Genomic DNA, 20,948 nt, shown 5'->3' on the forward strand with positions numbered 1-20,948 from the left:
GAGATTCACCTGCGATTAATTGTCGGTGCCTGTGTGACATGAATTAGCCAATGAATGATGACTTCAGTTTAAAAAGCCACATGGTATGCCCTGTTCCTTTGTCACAATGGTGAAGACAAAGGAGCTCTATGAGGAGAGGACATTAGAACTACTATGATTAGCAAACACAAGACTTCCAAAGGGTATAAGGCCATCTCCAAAGACTTTGGTATCCCAGTTTCAACAGTGCGCAATGTTATTAAGAAGTTTGCCAAGCATGGAACCGTCAAGAACCTCCCTAGACGTGGGGGAAAGAGGAAAATTGACAAGAGATGTCTTCGAAGGTTGATGCGAATGGTGGAAAAAACACAATGTCAAACATCCAAAGACCTGAAGGCCAACCTGGAACAGTCTGGGGTCATGGTTTCATCAAGTAGCATATGCCGCACACTAAACCAAGCAGGGCTTAAGGGCAAAGGCCATGGAAGAAACCATTGCTGAAGAAAAGATATAAAAAGGAATGACTGACCTTTGGCAAAGAGTACCTTGACAAACCACAATCCTTCTGGGAAAATGCTTTGTGGACAGATGAAAAAAGTTAGAGCTTTTTGGCAATGCAAAGCAACACTTAGTGTACAGACGGTGCAATGAAGCTTATAAAGAAAAGAACACCTTACCAACAGTTAAGCATGGTGGAGAATCTATAATGCTGTGGGTTGCTTACCTGCGTCTGGTACTGGAGGCCTTGACTGTATCACAGGAATATTGAAATCAGAGAATTATCAAGAGATTTTAGAGCAAAATGTCCTACCCAGTGTAAGAAAACTTTTGAGTCAAAGATAATGGGTCCTCCAGCAAGACAATGAGCTAAAGCACACATCCAAAAGTACACAGGAATGGTTGAAAAAGGAAAAATGTACTGTTTTAAAATGGCCAGCAATGAGTCCTGACCTTAATCCCATTGAAAATCTTTGGGGTGAGCTGAAATCTGTCATTGGGAAAAAGAGCCCTGCAAACATTCAAGAGCTTGAATGAACTGCAAAGGAAGAGTGGGAGAAAACTCCAGCTGAGAAGTGCAAGATGCTTATAGACGGCTACAAGAAACGTTTGGAGGCTGTCATCAATGCCTAAGGGTGTGCAACCAAGTATTAATTAGGGGTGCCTTTATTGCTGCACATGCTGTTTATTCTGTTTCTTCTTTGAAATTGCAACATGGAAGTTGAAAAACAATGTTTTATTGTTGTATTACTTTGGACCACTAATTAAAAAATCCTGAGGATATAACTTTGGTACATTTCCATTTATTTCTGAAGATATTGTACAGTCTATGAAAAAAATTAAGGGGTGCCAAAATGGTGAGCAGCACTGTATGTGATCATCTTGGATGCCATTGGATCACCTGAAATTAAGTAAATCTAACATTTGTGCAACAAAGTCAAGGAAAGTTAAAGGTTTGGATTTTTTTGTACATTTTTTGTGATTTTTTTAAACCAATTCTAACTCCACCTTCCCAAAAAGGACATAATAAGAAATTCAAGGTAGGGGGAGGGGGCAACTATAACAGGCTGATGTATTGGTGTGAGTAATAAAACAAGTGGGCAAATAAAAAATTGTGTGTGAGACGGACACCAAGTTTTGAGGTAGACAGTCACAGTAAAATGTCTAGTGTTTGTGTTTTAAAAATACAAAAGAAAAGTAACCCAACACCCTTTAACAAAAAGGATTGCACAAGTAAATAAAAAACACCGTACAGTCACTTACTTATAACAAACACACTTTGTCTGACTGACACTGAGTGCAGATTTTTTTTTCTTTCAAAAATATTGTGTTGGCTAGCTGGTTTCTAGTGCATGAAAATTTAAGAGCAAAATGTGTAATTCAAATGCAGCAGAGCAAGTTGGCAGCTCAGCTACACTATAGCACTGATCAATCACACTGGCAATGCTGCTGCCACCTCTACTATCTCCCCCCTATTAATTCAATATGTGTATTGTTGGCAGACTACTACACTCATCTTCTGCACTGCTGCAGTTGTACAATACATTACCATCTGGAATATTTGTCCAATGTGTTAGGACTTTCTGTCCCTATCGCTATTGCTGACTTGCCAGGGATTATATATAGACTCTAGTTTTCTTTTTTTCCATTTTGGGGTCCATACAACTGTCTGATCTCTTTTTATTCCATTTTTTGGAAGTTAAAGTGAACAAAAAAAAGTGATTCTACCATTTCGATTTTTTTTTTATGAGTTTTATCTACACTGCCATCAACATGGTGTGCAAAAGTGGACTTTCCATTAAAATTCATATCTCTGCAGATCAGCTCTTCACTGCTGTTTGACGTCCACTTTGATGCTTGTCACAATCATTTACATTGACTGCGAATTTTGGAAAAAATGGCCTGTTCTGGGCCCTGCATGACTGATTAAACAACCATAAAACTGCAGTAAATAGTCTGGATTTTTATTAAAAACCACACTGCCATCATTTCAATATTGTGTGCTTAGGAATATGAGATTCACTGTATTTGATGGTGGAAATAAGGTTTGCAGTTAATGTGATACAATAGAAGCAAATGTCAATAATCTTCTCCTATGACCTCTGCAGATTTCATTACATGAAAAAAAATCTATTTTTCAATATGGTTTAAGTATGTAATTTAGATTTTTATAACAGATGATTCTCATTGCTTATGTATACTGTAAAAAATGATCTATAGAATATACAGCATATTACTCTGAACTATAGGGAAGCTCTACACCAACCCATATCATACACACATAGCAATTATCAGGAGAAAGGGCTTAAAAACAAGCAAAAGTAAAATTAAAGAGTATTTCTGCCTATCTATCTATATATCCATCCATCTATCTATCTATAGTTGAAACCAGAAGTTTACATACACTATATAAAAAGACCCATATGCCTGTTTTTCTCAATGTCTGACATGAAATCAGAATAAACCTTTCCCTTTTTAGGTTAATTATTATTACCATAATTTTTAATATTTGCCAAATGCCAGAATCATGAGAGAGAAAAAATGTTTTAAGGCATTTTTATTACTTACGGCAAAGTCAAAAGTTTACATACACTAAGATCACTGGACTGCCCATATGATGATGTCATGTGTTTGGAAGCTTCTGTTTTTTTTGGCAACATCTTAGTTTATTAGAGACACATCTGTGGATGTATTTTAATGCACACCTGAAACACACTGCTTCTTTGTGTAGCATCATGGGAAAGTCTAAAGAAATCAGCCAAGATATCAGGGAGAGAATTGTGGACTTGCACAAGTCTGGCTCATCCTTGGGTACAATTTCAAGATACCTGAAGGTGCCTCGTTCATCTGTACAATTATACGCAAGTACAAACAAGAGTTCTTGTTTGGCTGAGCGCTCCTTTGTTCTCTATCAGAAAGCTGCTGACTGACACGTCGGTCAGTGGCTTATTTCAGGGAGAACAATGTGATCGGCAGTCCGAAATTGGACATGACTGCTCGACATTTCTCCTCACCATCATTTGGCCAGTGCATTTTCCACCCACTCCTGGTTTTGGCTTACAAATACTGAGGTAAAAAAACTCATCAAATACTCAACATGTGCATGTGGCCCAATACTCTCATGTAAGCAACCCCCAATACACACATTGTTAAAATTTTGAGCCATAGGCTGAGCTCATGCCTTCCAAAATTGACCTAATTTCTCAATTTCTAGGGATATATGATTTAACCTACATTCCCACAATGAGTTTTTCTTGAGTTTTTAATGCAGTTTTAATCGCGTTTTTGGAGCTGCGTTTCTTATCTATTTTTGGTATTACATGCTTGAAATAAAGCTGAGGCAAGAAAGAAGAATTCCAGCTTCTGGTTGATTTGCAAAAAAGTATTCCAAAATTTATTCAAACGTTAAAAATTCCATGTTGTACAAACGGGGAGCAGGGAAACACATGATGACGCGTTTCGAGCGCAAGCTGAGGAGAATCGTACTCACCAGAGAAGTCTTCTGGATATTCAACTTGAGGACTAGATTCCTTGAAGGCTTAAATCAGCGTTGCAATATCATGTGTCATTATTAAGGCTTTCTATGTATATCTTCTTTATTGTTTCATGTTTCTCGTGGTTTGCTTCTTATGTAAATGTCTAAATTGTTGAATTGTGTGTTTTAAATATCACGTGACTATAGTCCTATTGGATGTATCCTTGCCTGTTTATAAGACTTGTGGGAAATAATTTCCCATCAGGACTTGAAGAAGAACACCCCTTGCATTCGAAACATGTCGCCATGTGTTTCCCTGCTCCCGGTTTGTACAATATAGAATTTTTAACATTTGAATACATGTTTTTAATACTTTTTTACAAATCAGCCATAAGCTGGAATCCTCCCTTCTTGTCTTGTCTTCGGAGTGTTATTCAGTGCAGTCTGAACTTCTGTATAATTTAAATAAAGCTACATTGTTTTGGATACTTCTTGGTATTTAGCATTTACAAAACTTTATTGATATATTTAAGTGCGGATTACATGTGTTTTTTATGCGGAAACGCACTAAGATGCATATGCGCTTGTAAGAGGGTGACCAGGATGGTCATGGGCCTTCTCCCTCTGTGTGCACATAATGTTATACCTTGTTTTATATATGAGTATGTGTTATGACCAATTGTCTGATGTGTCAGTTGCAGGGTCAGTATAGCTTAGTGCAGGTAGAGTATTAGATTAGTAGAAGAGTAGTGCAGAAGTGGGTATTATAGCTTAGAGAGTATGCAGTTATAAGTTAGGAAAGAGTTAAGGGGTTCAGGAGCTGCTCCAGTGTGGGAGGGGCAGGTTCAGTGAAGAACTGAGACACTTCCTGATTGCAGGAAGTTCTAGTGAGAGTGAGAGAGATGTGACAGCATAGCAGTTGGTGGTCCAGGAGGCACCAGGGGCATGGTCTGTCCAGCAGCAATGAAGCCTCATTCAGAAACTCTGAAGCAGATATTTCCTTAACGTTCGGGGCCTATGGTCCACAGAAGTCACAGAGAAGTGTGTGTTCAGAAATCTTCCCACAAGGAGAAGTCGGACGGGAAATAATACAAAGACAGTACGAGATTCTTAGAGCTGCGAGTGTCTCATAGGCCAAGAAGGTCGACTATGGAAGGGACAGCTCAGGACAAACGGACAGTGAACATCATTATGTGCGGTGCATCGGACTGTAACCCTGGAAAAGTGTGTGATCAATGCTGCATGCTGTATGAAGTTGATTTCAAGTGTTCAAGTAAAGTTATTTTTTATAAAATGGAATGGAAGTCCCTAAATGTGTGTGCGACGGTTCCTGAGATGGAAGAACCGAAGACAGCAGAGATCTGCGACCAAAACATGAGTGTTACAAACCACACGCACAGCACAGGAGAATGGGGCCCTTTTTATCTTTGTCAGGTATACAGGGTGTGGGAAAACAGCAGCCCCTCTCCACAACTACCACCCTGAGCCCCTCACACGCTTATTTCCTGCGTATTTTCTGCACCTAATACAAGTCTAAGGGGCAACTCTGCACAGAAAACTTAACATACCCTCAAGAGAAATTGACATGCTGCGGATTTGAAGCACGAACCGCTAAAAAGAAGCACAGTGGGCATGAGATTTCTATAAATCCCATCCACTTTGCTGGAACCGTAAGACCTTCGCATTTTTGACGCAGCAAAAATATGCAGCATCAAAAATGTACCAAAAACTCATCGTGAGAATGTAGCCTTAAAGGGGTTGTCCACTACTAGGACAACTCCTTCTTGATCTAAATGTTTGGCCCTGATAAAATAAAAAAAGCCTATACTCACCTCCCGTACCGGCGCCATTCCCACACTGTTGGCACTCGCGGTCACGGGGCTCTCGTGTGGTTGTTGTGACTTGTAGTGCCCAGCACCCAATCAGCGCTGGTGTAACAGTCTCCGTCTTCGGACAAATCGAACATGAAGAGGAAGTCATGGCTGCAGCTAATCTCTGACTTCTTGTTCATGTTTAATTTAACAGGAGGCGGGGCCAGTGACGCCAGCTCTGATTTGGCACTGGGATCACGTGTCACAACAACAGCACAGGAGCCCCGGGGAGAGCGAGTGCCGATATTGTGGGAACGGCGCCAGCACAGGAGGTGAGTATAAGCTTTTTTATTTTATGACGAGGAATTGTCCAAAAGTGAAATCTTCTGCTGTTTTGTACTCGGCAATCCACAAAACAAAAAATACTCAAGCCAAAAAAATTCTAGGATATATACATTTTACACGTCTAAGAACCATCAGAAGATGAAAGAAAGGCAAATATTGGAATTTTTTCAAATGTTTCTAATGAGAACAATGTCATTCGGATGGCTGACCCCATGAAATGCAAATGTATTACACACCTGAGATACTCGCTAATCACACAGCTAATCATTTGGCAGTACGCTTGTGATTTCAATCAGCTCGGATTTTGATTTTTCCGATTAGCAGGATAAAAAGAAGGATCCTGCAGAACATTTTGTAATGTCAGGATAAATGACCTCTCGTACTTCACTGATCTGCACTGATGCCTGTGTCAGAAAGCAGTAAGGCTGTTAGAGCCTCGTCTTAAGCCTAGCCTGGGAAGCCCCGCTCCTCGCCCGCTAAAGGTTAACCAGTCCTCTAGGTTCCAGACAGATAAATTCAGAGGGTGATTGAAAAAAGCAGTAGAGTGGTACCAAACGCCTCACCTCATTACCAGATTCTTCATAGCGGCAGTTACAGAATAACCTAGTTTGATGAAAGGGAATCATGGAGAGTGGTTTTTAAATGGCTAATTATTGTAACTAGCTATCAGAGATTTGTAACCTGAAAAGGTATTGTTAAACTCGGATTGACAGAATTCGTAAAAAATGGATTCAGACAATTTGCAAATTGACTTAACTTTAAAAGTTTAATAGGATTCTCATTAACTGTTACCAGTATAATCTCACCAGACGTTCTCTTTTTGACATTTTTGTTTGACCTGGAGTTTTGTCTACGAGAACTATCGATGTTCCGAGATGAATGGTCGACTGGTAATTTTTTTTTAGTAGATATGGAATTGAATTAGACATTGTTGAATTAAACTCACACAAAGCTACACTTTAAAGTTGCTGATCCTTAAGTAAAAGACAGGGAATGTTAAAAAAAAGATAATAATAAAAGAAGGAAAATTCACCAACTCCAGTAATGATGACCCATTCTTCGATTAACCCAACCTTTGAAGCTAGTGATTGGCTGCAGCGGTCAGGTGTCTGGAGCGGAACTTTATCTAACGCACAGTTTATGACATTAATTTGGCTGCTACGGCCAATCACAGGTCTTGGTAGTCAGGTGACTGAAAAATAGGGCATCGTCACTCCCCATACCGGCAGAAGCCATCAGAGTTTTCTTCCCTGGAGGTGCAGTCGGCCTGTCTAAACAGAAAGAAAAAAGTGGGTCCGGCTTTTGTTTAACAGTCATGATTGGTCAGTGTAAATGCAATCTTAAAGTAAATAAATTATTATTATTATTATTTATTATTATAGCGCCATTTATTCCATGGCACTTAACATGCGAAAAAGGGGGGTATACATAGAAAAAACAATTACAAAAGTCTCGAACAAAAACGCAACGGCAAACTGGTACAGGAGGAGAGAGGACCCTGCCCGTGAGGGCTCAAAATCTACAAGGAATGGGTGAGGATACAGTAGGTGAGGGTAGTGGTGGTCGTGCAGTAGTATGGTGGAGCGAGGCCTACTGCAGGTTGTACGCTTGTCCGAAGAGGTGGGTCTTCAGGTTCCTTTTGAAGGTTTCCATGGTAGGAGAGAGTCTGATGCTTTGGGGTAGAGAGTAGGGGGGATGCACGGGAGAAATCTTGTAAGCGATTGTGGGAAGAGGAGATAAGAGGGTAGTAGATAATGAGATCTTGAGAGGATCGGAGGTTGCATGTAGGTATGTACCAGGAGACTAGGTCACAGATGTATGGGGGAGACAGGTTGTGGATGGCTTTGTATAACATGGTTAGGGTTTTGAACTGGAGTCTCTGGACAATGGTGAGCCAGTGTGGGATTGACAGAGAAGAGAGGCCAGGGAATAGCGGTGGATTAGTCGGGCAGCAGAGTTTAGGATAGATTGGAGGGGTATGTGAGTGTTTGAGAGAAGGCCACAGAGCAGAAGGTTGCAGTAGTTGAGGCGGGAGATGATGAGGGCAAAAACTAGTGTTTTTGCAGATTCGTGGTTGAGGAATGTGCTGATGCGAGACATGTTTTTGAGTTGGAATCGGCAGGAAGTGGAAAGGGCTTGGATATGTGGTTTGAAGGAGAGGTTAGAGTCCAGGGTTACCTCGAGGCAGCGAGCTTGTGGGACTGGGGAAAGTGGACAGCTATTGATTTTGATTTATAGGTCAGATGGGGGGGCCGAGTGAGATGAGGGAAAGATGATGAATTCAGTTTTATCTGACGCGCCCCCTGGGCCTGTGTTGTGCAGGGGATACCCGGAGCCGGGCCTTCTGTAAGATGCTGCGGGTTGTAGTCTCCGTGTGGCGGCGACCCGGTCCGTGCCCAGGGTGGTCAATTCAGTGGCAGTCTTAATGTTGTAACAAGTGTCCGACTACGCCACCCGTGGATTGCGGTCAGACCGCTGAGGCTGATGTAGTTTGCGCAGCCGAGTATGGAATAACTCCCCACGGGAGAAGTATTGCCTCAGGGCAGCTAATGTGAATGATGGGAGTAATGGTGTGAGCGTCCCAGTCCTAATAGTGCTGGTGCGGCGATGAAACACAGAGACTTGTAATTGCAGTTTCCAATGCTTTACTCACAGTTGTTATTCGGTCAATCCTGCAGGCGATGACGGCCCAAGCCGTGCTGCATTCCACCAGGTGAGGAACTCGGTCAACTCCCAGGCAATTCCAGAGCGTGGCACAGGGCTCCCTTCCTTTCCTTTCTCTGGCAGTCCCCACCAGTGACCCACCTTTGTCCAGCTCCCTCGGGCCTTCTGTTGGTGAAACCTATCTCCGGTTTCCCTGACCCTATGCGGTATGCTTTCCTGGTGGATGTAGTGGGGGGTCGCACCAAGATGTGGTGACGACCTCCGGTCTTTGGCTGAGGAATCTGTTGCCTCCACCAATTTGGGTTCCGGTACCCTGCTCTGCCAACCCGTCACCCTGTATCTCCTGGGCATATGGGGTTCCTTATTTACTTGCGTTTCTGGGCCTTTCTCTGTGTTCCTTGCTTCCTTTCTCCTCTGTTCCAGTTCCTTTCTTACTTTCCTTTCCGTTCCTTCTCCTCTCTCTTTCTGCTGTTTCTGGCCTCCACTCCAGGCCTGCCTCTGGAGCTGGGCCCAGACTGAGCCACAGCTCCCTGTCAGCCCTCTCTGGCTGAACTCCTGACTGAACTAAACACTGTCCTAAGATGGTGCCCACCTTATATACCTCCCTCTATGTGTGAGCCCAGGTGACTATCAACCAATGGGCTCCTACCTATGCCCAAAGACTCACCCCTATCTGCTCCTACACCACTGGGTGTACTTTCCCCTCCCCACTCCAGACAGGGACAGATGCTGTGGTGCCTGCACTTCTGTCTAGTGGGAGCACCGTTGAGCTGTCCCTCGGAAATGGGGTGTGTGTGGTGCATGCAGCCTAACGAGTCCTGGTCCACACTCCATCCTTACCCGTGAGTGGAATATCACACCTCTGGTTTAAGGTGCAATACCCCTGTAGCAGCCGAGCCCTCGGGGTGCTACATATCCATATTAAGTTTTAGAAATCTAGCAGAGAAGAAGGATGAGATAGCAGACAGACATTGTGCGATTCTGGTTAGTAGGGAGGAGATATCGGGTCCAGAGAGGTAAATCTGTGTGCTGTCAGCATAGAGGTGATACTGAAAGCTGTGAGACTCTATGAGCTGTCCCAGGCTGAGGGTGTAAATTGAGAAGAGCAGAGGTCGTAAGACTGAACCTTGGGGGACATCGACAGATAGGGGGGCGAGATGAAGAGGTGGTGTGTGAGTGAGAAACACTGAATGTCCTGTCTGTTAATATGAGGAGATCCAAGATAGGGCCAAGTCTGTGATGCCAAGAGATGAGAGAGTCTGTAGTAAGAGGGAATGGTCCACTGTGTCGAAGGCAGATGACAGGTCCAGGAGGAGGAGGACAGAGTAGTGTCGTTTGGATTTGGCGTTTAGTAGGTCGTTGGTGACTTTAGCAAGGACAGTTTCAGTAGAATGGTGCGATCGGAAGCCAGATTGTAAGTGGTCAAAGATGGAGCAGGAGGAGAGGTGGGAGGACAGTTCAAAATGGATGTGTTGTTCGAGTAGTTTTGAGGCATAGGGGAGAAGTGATATGGGACGATAGTTAGTCAGAGAGGATGCAATCGTTCTATTTTTTTCTCATAACTAAGAACAAGTTCCATGTCCATTATCAGTTTTGTGGCTTTTCTTTTGTATTTTTCCAATTCAAGTGCATTCTTTCTATTTACCATGTATAAGGAGCTATGAAGTACTGTCGATCAGAAGATCTCATCAATGCACAAGAAGATCTTTCAATATGCTGAAAAATGTCGTTGCAGTTACTGTATGTGATCCTCCTAAGAAACGTGGGGTTTGAGAACATGAAGTTTTCACGAGTATTTGATAGAAATCTAACAGATCTAATTCATGCTCTTTGTGGAAACATGTAGGACATCAGGTGGAGGCAACTTGAGTTGGCATCATCTTGAGAGAAGTGGAACCATGCCAATAAGAGACACTAAGGTCCAAAGTAAGTGTAACGCTTCTCAATGGTATATCGATAAGCATTCTCCCAAAGCAAAACTTTTAAACGTCAATTACTAATCCCAACAAGCCTCAATCAATGAATTTCTTCCTCTGTTTTTATTAATTTCACCACATAGGCAGATAGGAGAGCAGGTAACACATTGTTGGTATGCTTGCTTGGTTAATTCTCTTCCATTTTTCACTTTTTCTTTTCCTTTGCTTAGGCACCATTGCTAATCACATCCTTTCTCACATTTCCTCAGGTGGGCTGGTCATTAACTTCTGTTGATTTGGGGATGTTTAGGTAAATGAGGATGTTTGAGAAAATGAGACTCAACATCTCCTGCTGCCCTACGAATAAATTACCGTGACTGTTAATGGGTTCATGCCCTTGATGGTCATAAATCGCCTGGCTGTGGTCAGGGCAATGACAATCTACTTTGATCTGGACGCCTTGCTTTTCCACAAGCAGGAAGAGGAAGGGGAGATATTTCATGGGCTAGTACTCTCCTCAACCTCCAGGTTTTCCACTCTACTGAAAGTGTAACAGCTTTTTAAAATCAATCAACTGGCCTTTCCATCTCATCAGCCCGTTTTCACCTCCCAAGCTTCAGACAAACAGCCTGATTAGCAACACCTTGTATTGTAATCTGCCCAGGGCTTCCCACCATCATGCCCCCAGTCAAACCCTCAATACAGAATTGTGTGATTTGTATGATCTTCCTACATAGAAGCCAAATTAGACTGTCTCCATCATTGTCGATTTATGTTGATGCAACCTATGCAACTGAAAATTTCCGTCCTGTATAATCATCTACCACTACAAAGCAAGCATTGGTCGAAGTTGGAAATTTTATATGTATGTGCAAAAGCTTTGGGCAGGTGTGGAAAAAATGCTGCAAAATAAGAATACTTTCAAAAATAGAAACATCGTTTATTTTTATCAATTAATAAAATTCTAAGTGAATGGACAAAAGAGAACTCTAAATTACATCAATATTTGGTGTAACCAATCTTTGCCTTCCAAAGAGCATCAATTCTTCTCGGTACATGCACACGGTTTTTGAAGGAACTCGGCAGGGAGGTTGTTCCAAACATCTTGGAGAACTAACAACAGATCTTCTGTGGATGTAAGCTTGTAGAAATCCTTCTATTTTTCCACGTAATCCTAGACAGACTCAACGATGTTGAAATCAGAACTCTGTGGGGCCACTTCATCACTTTCAGGACCCATTATTCTTCTTCTTTATGCTGAAGATCGTTCTTACTGACATTGGTTGTATGTTTGGAGTCGTTGTCCTGCTGCAGAATAAATTTGGAGCCAACCAGATGCCTCTCTGATAGTAATAAATGATGGATAAGTATCTGCCTATATTTTTCAGCATTGAGGACACCAAGAAATGGGCCACGTTAAGTTCTAAAGATGTTGTGGTCGGCCAAGGAAACTTAGTGCAGCAGATGGATGGTGCATCAGGCTTACTTCTCTTTGAAATCGGGAGATGTCCAGCAGCGCTATCAGCTCAGAACTGGCAGCAACCAGTGGGACCCAACTATACCCAGCTACTGTTCAGAGAAGTAAAGCCAGAAGTGGTCTTCATGAAGAATTATAGCCAAAAACCATAACTTCATCATGGAATCAAGGCCAAACAACTCAACCATTTCCAAAAACATAGGCACTTGGGTGCAGAAAATAGTGGCAGGTGCTCTGGACTGATCAGTCAAAACGTGAAATATTTTTCTGTAACAGAAGGAAGTTTGTTTGCCAAAAGTAGGAGATCGATGCAATAATGTGTGTTTGCAGGCAAGAGTGAAGCATGGTGGAGGGTCTTTGCAAATTTTGGGCTCTCATTTCAGCTAATGGAGTTGGAAATTTGCTCCAGATGAATAGTGTCCTATGTGTATGCAAAGTCTCTCTTTCTGAGATTTCAAAGCAGAAACTCATTTTTTGAGGAGTTTTGAGATTTGGAGAGTTTCTGCTCCAAAAGACTCCAAATACATAATTCAGTGTGCACATAGCCTTACAGTCATGTTATAGTTCCACAAGTTGAAAGTTACCCAGTGGTCCATGGTTTACAACTTTCTTTTATTGTTAACCACATAGACAACTTTGAAAAAGGAGACTTAACTCATAAAAGCCTGTCATACATCAGGGATTGAAAAGTGGACTTTAAATTGATTGACGCAATGAACAGGTGTTTATTTTTTACTGCTGTCCTGTTGCACTAAGTGGATTTACATGTGGACCATAAATCTCTAGAGACAAGAAGGTGGTAAAATAACACAGTTTTAGCACCACTGAACCATAAAACTCTGTCAGCCCTCCATGCAGTAGTGAGCAGCTGTCAGACCCCAAACAAGAAGCATATTTTTATTTGAAAAAGGGTTTGCAGAAAAAAGCTCAAGTTCAAACCGTAATGGTTCATGTAACTATAATAGATCTTGTTGAGAGTGGACGGGTGGAGCATCACTGCACCGCTCTTCGTTCCTAACGTATGTGTCACCGAAGAGTCGGCTGTATCAACTGAGGCTTTAATGTTCAATCTGGTCCTTGTGTTCACATCAGACTTATGGACTAGACGGCATGCAAGCCTCATACTATCTGTTAATGTTCTTGTCCAAAAATGTGTAGGTATTGTAGGACAGAAATCCAATCAGTCTTATATTTGGGTACATGGACGACTTTACATCTGGACATTTTGTTGTGAAAGAACAAATTTTAATTTATTCTTTGAGTATCTTTTTCCCCCCAAATTAATTTTGGTCATAAACCAGATAACTGTCAATTGCCTCCTCCCCAATATCCACCATAAAGATGCAGCCTCGGCTCAGATTAATGTGGATGTTGATTTGAATAGGGAGAAGGTAGAGTTGCGCGAAAAGATTTCCAGAACCCTTGTGCAGTGGTCACGTTGGTAGTCCGGAAACATGTGGCCTTCTCTTTCTTGCTGCCATTCCTCCTAATTAGTATGTACAGTGCTACGTCATCATTGTAGCATGACTCATGCATAACGTTATGCTGGGCCTACTAATTAGAAAAGGGGCCAGGGATGCCAGCAAGTAGGGGAGGGTGTGCAGGGCTAGTACTGACTAGAGTCCTACAAATCTTTTTGCTGAACTCTAAGAGATGGGAATAAATTAGTGTCAGACCTCTTTGGGGGGTTGTGTCTCATCACCGGTGGGACAAAGGATAGGGCATGCTGGATTTCAACATGTCTGATTCCTCTTTCCCAAGATATCTACAAGACACCTTATAAATAATATTGTTGGCTGATATCATAAAAATCTGATTTGACCAATGCTTTTTCTACCTATGTGTATGGACACCCTAAAGGGTTTGTATGTGTTCTAGAAATTCAGGAGATTCATTAAACATTCAGACTCTGGATGAATTAACTGATTTATTTGAGAATACAGCCCCATTATTTTCATCATCATCAACATGGAGGATTACAATAAAAAAACAACAAAGAGGTCATACAGTACAGTATTAACAAATTCCAACATTGAACACAGCGCCATCTGTTGTCTGGTCTACACAGCTCCTTTACAGCATAAGTCTGCAGCTGTTGTATACTCCAATGATTTGCTCTCAATGAAAAAATACCTCTACCATATTAATGTTCTTGAAGATATTGCTAAAGGGAGCTGTGAACTCTGATATTTTCTAGTTGGGATAACCATATAAATTTCCATCTTTGTAAGACCCCGTTCACATGAAGTTTGGAATTACTATTGATATACATCTCTGATAGAATGCTCAGACAAAAATCTCCAATGTACATTGATATATAAACTTCCATGTTAAGACAAAGTATTCCTTCTGGTATACGTTCATATAGAGCAGTGTAGCATGTGGGATGCCAGCGTATAGCAGACTGATGGACAATAAGGGAACGAGTCAGCAAGTGACTGGAGGCCAATGGATATAACTTAGAACATGGAGTCCACCAAAGCTTTAGCTGCTCTTACAGAAGAGGAGTTCCCTTTCTTAAAATGTCCCTATGGCCTGAAATGGCATATGGATAGGGTTAGTGGTTATGAGACAACCCCTTTAAATAAAAAGCAATGTCTATGAGTTGACCTTTAAGTTTGACAAATGACTACCAATATAGCCACCATTACAACTAGAATCATAAAATAAAGTACTTAGTCACCAGTAAAATTGGTCAAAATGGTGACCCTCCTGGCACATAGTACTGGGTGTCAGCTGTTAGAATCAGCTGACACCCGGCGGCGATCGCGCCTGCACAGTCTCTGTTTGAAGACTTCCATTGAAGGAGAACTCACCAGCTCTCAGAGGTGGCAGGTTTCTTAGCAATGAGCTCATTCTTGCAACCTCTTTGCTCTGCAAGTGTTGCTCTGAAGTTGGCTGGATCTGGCCATATTCACCTCCCGTGTGCTCACCTGGTGCTTTATAGAGAAAGGTGCACTTTCTTGCAGCATAGGAGAGCACGCAGTTTGGACCATCAGTTGGTAAATACTTGAATTTTAACAGTTTGGCTCTGCGTCACAACTGGTCTGAACTATCAATCTTCAGGAGTGCAACACCCCCCCCCCCCCCCGACAAGCAGAAAGCCAGGAAGCAGGGGAGCAATGCCCTCCTGAAGACAGAAGACAAGACAACCCTATTAAGATCACGTGCACCCAACGTTTTCTTTCAGCCTTAAAAATTGCTAAAAAATACGCCAAAAAGAATGAACATGCCACAAAAGACATCCGAACGAAACATTGAAAACAACAGCAGCGTGTTCTGCCTTAAAAACAATGCCACCTAAAAGAAGCGGTGTGCACATACCATTGGGGTCAATATCTGAAGGCCAACATTTTGATTCTAGGTCGCTCTTCTTCTAGTGAGTTTCCCTATACTGGTGTGGACAATTTTCTCTCTCTCTTTCTAAATATATTATCCTTAGGTGTCGTACATATGTCTGCATTTTCAGTCCGAGTCTGTCCGAGGTAAAAAATCACAGCATGGACGATTTGCATCCATAAATCGGATCACACTCGGCCATGAAAGTCAATGAGTCTGTGCAAAAATTGGACTGCAATGTCATCCGAGTATGGTCCAATTTTCACGGACAGACAGCATGGGGAAGACGAAGAATTGTTTTTTTTCTTTTTCTTCTCCTCATCCGAGAAAATCTGCATAATCGGACCGATTTTCTTGGATGAAAAATTATACGTTCGCGTGACCCTAGCCTCAGTCTTAGGCTTGTACTTGTAAACCCAAATAATTCTAAATATGAACAAATCACAGCTCACACGTCCGTCTCGTAATTAAATATAAGCATAATTAACAATATAGAAGAAATTCTCATTGGTCAGTAGAATAAAATATTTGGTGTTAGAACTCGGTAACACTTAACGTTATTTTTTTCCTTCCCTCTGCCGCCAAAGGCTTCATTATCTGGCCTTAATCTGTATATTACAGCAATCATTACGGCTTCCTTTGATACGTAGCAGCTCCTGACACCAGCTTTATAGATAGCCCTTTTTTTTCCAGCAACATGCTATTTTTGTCACTGTGTAATGTACAGGTTTAAGATTCAAAAGCTATTAAACATGTCCTAAATGATGATGGATAATTATAATGTGAAAGATGCGCGGAGAACGAGCGCTCGCAGGGTCCTCTTTTTATTGCGGCACAGTACCTTGCCAAAAGGAGACTGGTGTTTCCATTCATTATGCGTTATGAATAAATATCACCGAGATTCCATCTGACCTTTTATTTTATTTCATTATGAAATATAGCATGATACACAGTGTAATTTTATAGGCAAAACAATGTCAGGATATTAATCCCCGTTTTGTGTTTTGGACCTATAAGATTTACATAGTGAAAATTTTTTTTTTTTTAAAAATCGCTGTTACCCTATGTTATCAGTCCATATTTGATAAGAAGCTTTTAATCATTAAAGTCGGGACGGCGACTAAACAGAATGTGCATAATGACTTTACTTTCCATAATTCATTACAATTATACTTCACAGGCACTTGTTCAGACACCTCAGGGGTGTAATCTCGAAATTCATGTAGGCATTTCTAAATTATTATGTGGTGGAGAGGAGGGAAAAGAAACATGGATTTGTGAGTTATAAATGAGAAGCAAAGTCTAGAATTGCAAAGTTAATAGGGGACGAGCAACATTAGAGGTCATTTGGTATCTTCAAGGTCAAGTGTTGAAGTTTTCTTTACATTCTTGCTGTGACAACGTTACTTACCTGATTAAATCTGTATAGGATAAGTAAATGTTTCATCGAACAGTTTGGATAAATTACACATTAAAGATGAGAAGGTCATTCATTTTAGAAGTTAAAAAACACTTAAAGGGTCAATCCGTCAGCAATATTTCACACCCGAAACTATTTATATGCACATGTATGTCTTTCAAAGACAAGTCCAGCAATACCTTTACATGGCCAATCTGTTCCTCTGATACTGAGGAATCGGTGTATGAATTTATATGCAAATGAAGCTGAAGGGCTACAGTAGATCTGAAGCCTCTGTCACTCCAGCTCCATTTCCTGCTCAGTTCCTTGACTGATGGCTCCTTCATCTGAAGTCATACAGCATAGAAGCTGTCAGTCAAGCAGGAGGAGGCGGCGCTGGGCGTGGAACAGTGCTGGAGTGACAGAGGCTTCAGATCTACCATAGCTCTTTAGCCTCATTTGCATATCAATTCAAACGCTGACTTCTCAGTAAAGGAAGAACGGACTGACCATGTAAAGGTATTGTGGACTCGTTCCTGAAAGAGCTACATGTGTTGTGATCTGCAACATGAACTAAGGAAAGATTGGGGAAAGCTGTCCCTACAGTAAGACTAAGCTGAATCCCTACGATGTAGCGGGCTGCCTGTTCCTAGTGAATAGACCCGCCTTAGTCCTCGGCTAGTCTGAACGAAGACCTATAGAATTAAGGGAGGGATCCCTAAAAGAACTAAGGACTGGGACAAAAATGGGACACCTCCTAAACAGAAGTTGTTGCAGAACACAAAAAGACAAACTGACAAAAAGTACTAAAGGTCCCAGAGGACCAAGCGAACTTGACAGAGAACGGCACAGAAGCACCAGGCTAGAGAAATAGTCAAACACTGACGTCCAGCACAGCCAGAAGGGCGGAGCTGGAATATAAAGGCAGATGGTCACGTGACCGCAAAACACAAGATAGAAAAAACAAGCAGGAGGGTTCTAACAACATGCACATATAAATAGTTTTTTTGGGGGGCGGTGATTTCCTACTGACAGATTCCCTTTATAGAGTAATTCCCAAAATATTAAGTTATCCCCTATCCATAGGATGGAGGGAAACCTTCCTAGTCACTGAGGGTCCAACCACTGGGACTTTTTTACAATCTCAAAATTCTGAAACCTGGGAACCAGGCTCTGCATAGCCCCTTCTTGAATGGAGGGAAGGTGCACATGCTGGACCTCCACATCATTCATTGCCTATGGGACTGCTGGAGAAAGTAAAGATAGGGGATAGATAAATATTTAGGGAATTAAATATTAAAGTTGAACCGGTTAAGGCTGATTGCAAGTGTTTGGCATCATGAACAATATATAGACCACTTGCAGTCAAACAGCTCATCATAATGCACAATTCTACATGTTTTGGAGGTAGAAGTGGCCCCCTTACCTCTTGGGCCCCTGTGCAGCTCCACGGGTTGCACCAATGGTATGTCTGCCCTTGAATCCATGACTGGTTCATTTTCTGCGACGGGAATAGCTGCCTATTAGCATTTACCACTGATGGCCATATTAGCTTTTATAGGGGTAATTCTTCTACCACTTGGTCACTTGAGAGACAACCTTCTTTCATCTGGGGGATAACTGTTCTCTAGAGGAAGCAATGTTTTAAGGACTATATGCTTTTAATGAAGAATTAATAGGAGTATCATGAAAATCTTGATCCACAATGTCGTCGAAAGAGGTCAAACCATTGCGCAGACCTCCTGTTCCAGGATGTAGGGGTGTTGGAGGGAAGGACCCAATTTTATTCCTTACCATGGGTCTCCTCTCATCTGTCTCACAGCAATAATTGATGATCATATCAGTAAGTCCATTGACTGAATATTCATTCAAACCTTTGGTTGTAGGCAGGAGGTTCAGTTTCATAATTTAATGGCCCATCATCATCATCATCCACATCATTATAATACCAATATGTTCTAAATGGCTAAAATCTTCAAGGAAGTTGTTGATGTTCTACACAATATGTCATGGTAATATGAGGCCAAGTAATTACCTGGGGGAGATTTTAAAATATTAGCATGCATTTTATTAGAAAAAAAACTATAACTATTCATTCCACTTTTTGTTATTTCCTGTGAAGCACCTGAAGGGTTAACAAACTACCTAACTGCAGTTTTGAATACTTTGAGGGGGGTGATATTTTTAAAGTGGTATGTATATAAGGGTCCTATCTATTGGACATCCATCAAAAGTCACTTCAAAAACTTCAAAACTGAATAGTTTAACTTATAAAATAAAGACATTTTAAAAGTGATGCTGATATAAAGTAGACATATGCTAAATAATATTTACTAATCTCTCTTTTTACATGGTATAAATATCTGTTTAAGTGTATAAACTTGGAAATTTTTCCAAATTTTTGTAAAATTTCCAATATTTTCATTAGCGCCAAATATACTGACCTTAATTTACCACTAACATTAAGTAGAATGGGTCACGAAAAAAAAAACAATGTAAGATTCATTGGAATTTGTTAAAACATTCTAGAGTTATCAACACATAAAGTGTCAGATTTAAAAACTTTGGCTTGGTCACTAAGGTTTTAAAAGTAACCCGCTAATGAACCATTTGGAAATTTTGGACATAAAATTTTTTTTTGTAAATCTGAGTCTTCTAGGTGAATAAATATCTAGAAGATCAATATTGGACCATTAGGGTCAATAAACGCCAATATGGATCTGATGTTACTAAGAAATGCTAAGACAGCCATTACAGTATGTCACCTAGAATATTAGGTATGGCATATAAATCTCCACTGATTTAGAATAAAACTGTATTTTAGGTTTTAGATGTAAGGGCCTCCAGGCAGCATCTTTGAATGCACCAAGGAAAATTATTTTGATGGTTGTCTTCTGCTAAATCTCCTTGGCCTACCATGGGGTCCTCTTCCCTGCATTTTTGTTGTTTAAGGGAATCCTCCAGCATTTTTTTTTGCTGTCCAATATCAGCATGATGCAGGGGCACAGAGTCTGATTCCAGTGATGTATCACTTACTGGGCTCCTTCTTGTGGTTTCAATAAAATTACAGTTTTATCAGCAGGAGATTATCAGTAGAGGACTAGCTGTCTCATACCTTCTAGTCCTCCTGCTCTGTTTAATCCCGCACCCACCACTGATTGGCAGCTTTCTGCCTATGCACAGTGTAAACAGAAATTTGCCAATAAGTGGTGTAGGAGGGGTTATACAGAGCTCAGAATTCAGAGAACTGGTGGATCTGCAGCAGAGAAAATAGTGATTTTATTAAAACTACAACAAGCAGCCCAGTAAGTGACACATCGCTGGATTCAGGGTCTCTGTCCCTACATCATACTGCTCTCAGGTTATACAGCAAAAAGCTGGTGACAGATTCCCTTTAAGGACACTTTTCCTCCCGCCTCGCCCCCAGAAATTTACCAATACAATGTACTGTCAAATATTTAGGAAACACATACATCAGATTATTAGAATTAGGGATTTTAATTTCCAATCTTGTACCAATGTAAAAGCCAAGAAAATGGTTTCTATAGATAGAAATAGCAGCGGTTATACTGTCAATAATTAAAAAGAGCAAATAATCATTATGACAGATTTCTTCATGTGTTTTGTCAACTAGAAAATACATGTCTGTCTATTTCTGTATAGAGTGTGACCGCATTATGTATCTGGCATTATTATATTTTGTACAGAGTCCTATACCTGTCCCAAAAGTTCAGTATAGCCCTGTCGTTAATCTGTGATGTCAATTAAAGCAGAAGCCTGAGATGGAAAATTCCACCTTAGCCAAATGCAGCAGCCCAAGTGGGGCAACCCTTTTAAAATGCTTGTCTTAACATGATAAGACTTTTTCAGAAATATAGAGAATCCCACGATCAGCTGTTCTCCATTCAAAAAAATAAACTCTTTACATTTTGGTGGTCATAATTCAATTAACTGATTGTCCATGTAATACAAGTATGGGCTGGATCCACCAAATGGAATGTAAAGAAATGGACAAGAGAGAAGAATACAGTTGAAGTTGATGCCT

This window comes from Phyllobates terribilis, unplaced genomic scaffold (genome assembly GCF_046119375.1).
Source record: "Phyllobates terribilis strain yellow unplaced genomic scaffold, ASM4611937v1 Scaffold_9__5_contigs__length_417890890, whole genome shotgun sequence".
Taxonomy (NCBI): domain Eukaryota; kingdom Metazoa; phylum Chordata; class Amphibia; order Anura; family Dendrobatidae; genus Phyllobates; species Phyllobates terribilis.